Source organism: Dendrobates tinctorius, unplaced genomic scaffold (genome assembly GCF_039654945.1).
Source record: "Dendrobates tinctorius isolate UK_male_01 unplaced genomic scaffold, ASM3965494v1 ptg000044l, whole genome shotgun sequence".
Lineage (NCBI taxonomy): Eukaryota > Metazoa > Chordata > Amphibia > Anura > Dendrobatidae > Dendrobates > Dendrobates tinctorius.
The window spans coordinates 35,396,184-35,400,184 of NW_027361712.1; positions in this window are offsets into that span (position 1 = coordinate 35,396,184).

The following is a 4,001-nucleotide window of genomic DNA, read 5'->3' on the forward strand; positions in this document are numbered from 1 at the left end:
CTCCAAGACTACCCGATCTACAGACCACTCCAGTTACTGATGAAATTGTGAACAGCAGACCTAAACACCTGGCCAGGTAAGAGATCAATTTTTCTCTTCTCTGCTCTTCATAATCTATCATTATAACTAAGGTCCGTATAAAGGGGAATCTAGTAGAGGAGGGGGCCGTAAAATCAGGTCCATATAAGAACTCTGAGGAAATCGGGTGTGACACGCATATGTAATTTCTGCTCGAATGAGAGGTTACTGTAGGTTCTGTCTGTGCACAGCTATTTTTAGAAAAAGAGCTGATGCAAATCAAAATGGGAGAGGTCTGACATTATGGAATATAAGGCTGGGTGAACAGTTCATACTGCGCAGCCCGGACGGACAAGTTTTTCACAATAGACGATTCCGCACTAGAAATAGAGGAGGTTGTTGAGTGACTGCCTTGATTTGAAGGACTGTGAAAAGTAGACAAATAAGCTGCACAGTAGGTATTCGTTCAAAGAGTGGTGATATTGCCTAACTGGGTCATGTGACAGCGTCCTTTCGGGGAGGTCACCGCCTAAGCTTAAATCAACACCCTTTACGAATAAACCTTGTGACAGATAAGAGTGTGACCGAATGAGCACAGGACCGTGAAATGAGCCTGTGACAGGATATGACTGAAGAACCCCGATAGATGGACACTTTGTTTACAATCCTGTGTGTTGTGGGAGTATTTCTGTTCGGATGCTACATAGCATATAAGTACACGAAACACGTAGTACACCGAGGAACAGACACTCCATTTAGCCTGTTAGCACCTTAGGAAGAAGGTAACGAGGTATAGTAGAGCCTAGTCTTGAGCTTACCCAATACACCACCTAAGGCAGGGGACTAACAGGAAGACAACAAGAGAAACAGGATAAGAATAAAAGATAAAATGGGGAACAGTCAGGGAAAGACACCTGAAGAAGGAAATCGGTTATGTGATATAATTGAGGATAGATATGGAAGTAGTGCAGCAAAGAACCTGGAAAAAGTATTAATCAAATCCAAAGTGCAAGATAGGCAGGCTGTGTGAATCCTTGTATATATGTCTATGAGAACCTCTGAATAAGATGAGAGATGAGTAATTGAGTATAAAAAAAAAAAAAAAAAAAATCAGTGAATGAGCACGTATGAATGAATCATCACACATCATTTTTGTGTCAAGAGATTTGTGACCTTTCTAGTTGTGGTGGAATCCCGGACAGATGCGTTATAGATATTTCAAATCTACATCTGAGACTGAATGAATTGAGTAATGATATAGTTCGTGTTATATGTGGCATTACATTGTAAAGTTTCCTGAATGCATTTGGCCAGAAAAAGGGCAAGGCATGGTTAATCACATTATACAGTTATCTGCCCTTACAGTGAAATCCCGTGATTTTGAGTTTCTTTGTAGAAATTGATTTTGATAAGTCTAAAGAACTCTGTGAAGGACGACGCTGCATTCTGATGGGAGGGGGGAAGGATGGAGCTGCGCAGTTTCTTCTCCCTTCGCTCTTATCTCTGCTGAGTGTGAGCTGTGCTCAAAATTCTCTGTAACTCTATCCGTAAGGTACGCGCTGAAAGATTTGTGCATTTTAAAGCAACAGTACTTAATTGAAGATTGGAAGTTAAAAGTAAGATATGGTGCCTAATTTAGAAGGGAATTGTAAGTGATTGCTTGGTCATTAATGTGTTTGAACCTGCTTCTAGTTGTGTGATTGATTTGTATAGCAAATTGTGTCAAATTACAAGAGACAGAAAAGGAAGGAAGCAGTAAAACAAGTGGGACAAATATTGAAAAAGGCAAAAATACCAGAGTGTGAATGTTTGGATGTACAAAAAGGCACAGACAAGGGAAGAAAAGAGCAAGTGAATAAATGATGCTTGAGAATGTGCAGCAGTGTGGAAGGTGTATTATGAATGTTTGATTGACAAAGTGTAACCAGAGACCCAGACAAAACAGATGGACTTGTAAACACTGTGGTCAGACTCAGACAAATCCAGACTGAATAGCTACTTGTGTGACCTGTGCTACTGACCTAAGAGAATTGCACTAAATCCTATCCAGACAAGATCATAAGAAGCTGACATAATAGTGTGGATAGTGGGTAGTGGGGACATTGGCCCTTGAGGAGTAAGCTGACAGTAGACATCAGACGGCCAACCCCATCAGGACCTAGAAGTGTGACTAGAATAAGAAAGATACAGGTGTATTATCCCTGGAGCCCCTCTGACCAGCTAGCTTTGCTGAAGCAGCTGCCTGCCCCTGAAGACCAACCATTCCCGTTTTACAGACACATAAAGGAAGTACAGCAGACATATAAGTGTACCTGGGCAGACCTAGAGAGGTTGGTGAGTTTAAAGGCAGGTGACGCACTAATCATATAATTAAGACACACAGATGTGACAAAGAATCAGGCTTGGGGCATGGATGATAAATCTGCACGATCTGGGGAGACGTACTGTGAGTCACTAAGACAATGGGCTGCAGTGGAACAATCAGAGCAGTCCGTACTCCTGACTAATGTGACACAGCAAAGAGGAGAGAGAGTAGAGATATACCTTGGACGGTTACAGCTGAAATGGGCAGACATGGGGTACATTTGCATAAACCCACTTGATGTTAGAATACTGGTGAATGCATTCATTGACGGTATGAACAAAGACTTACGAGACGCAGTACAGACAGCCAGACCTGAATGGAGACATGTAGATCCGAAAGACCTCCTTAAGGTAGCTAAAGAAATTGAGCAAACAAGGACAATAAGACAACCTGTCATGTATGCTGGAGCACAAGGAAAAAAGTGGAGACGTAATAGGGAAGACATGTGAGATGACACTGACGTTTCTTTTGACAATCTATTCCCCACATGACATCCATGCCATACTCCTACAAGTTCAACCAAAACATCTGTCTATGGCCAGACAGCTCCGACTTGAGTGTGCTCTACTAATTCCTGAGTATGTCACTCCTCAAAAGATGTAACGTTCTGAATCCAGCCACCCTCCTGCCTGTGGATTCAGAAAAGGGGGAATTGGTGACCGTATTGGCAAGTGAGGAAGGATACTTTGACATGACGCATGAACATGTCTGCATAGAACTGATGAGTCAGGAGACAGTTGGGTTTGCACACATTCATGAAAAACATGTTCCTAATGCAGACTTTGAGTTTCTTTTTTGTAGATGGCCCCAGATACCACCAGGATGGACGATTCTACACTGGATATGCAGTAGTATCCTCACATGAGGTAATCCGAGCGGAACCACTCTCTCCTCACATGTCGGCGCAGGAGGCAGAGTTGAAGGCACTCACTGAGGCGTGTAGAGCCGCTGCAGGTAAAGTCGCTAATATTTTCACAGATTCGAAGCCCATTAAAAATGCAGAGCTGGTGAAACAATTGAGGGAGGCATTGATGTTACCAGTCCAGGTTGGCATTGTCAAGGTAAAAGCACACACAAAGGTGACTCCGTGGAGGTAGAGGGCAATAGAAGGGCAAACGAGGCTGCTAAAATAGCACAAGGCGGCCTAGAGAGAGCAGTGGACGGTGGCGGGGAGTCAGCGTATTCCAGCCACATTGGGTCTAGATGTCCTGAAATCCCTCCAGCAAAAGGCTGCCCAAACAGAGAAGGTACACCGGGGGAGACTGGGAGCTGAGCTGAACTCAAATGGAGTATGGGAGAATAAGGATAAAATGTGCCCACCAAAGTCCCTGTTCCCAATCATGGCGCAAGCAGCACATGGCCCCAATCACACCTCAAAAAGTCACATGTGTGCCATGGTAGATGCCTTCTGGATCGCTCCTGGCTTCAGTTGCGCAGCCGCGAAATTTGTACAATCATGCCTCATCTGTGCACAGCACAACCCAGGTAAAACAGTAAAAGTCCCTAAGAAAGCGACACCTAGGCCTCTCTACCCGTTTCAGAGACGGCAGATTGACGACATACAGCTACCAAGGTAGGAGTGTATGCAAATATCCTAGTATGTGTAGATCTCTTCTCT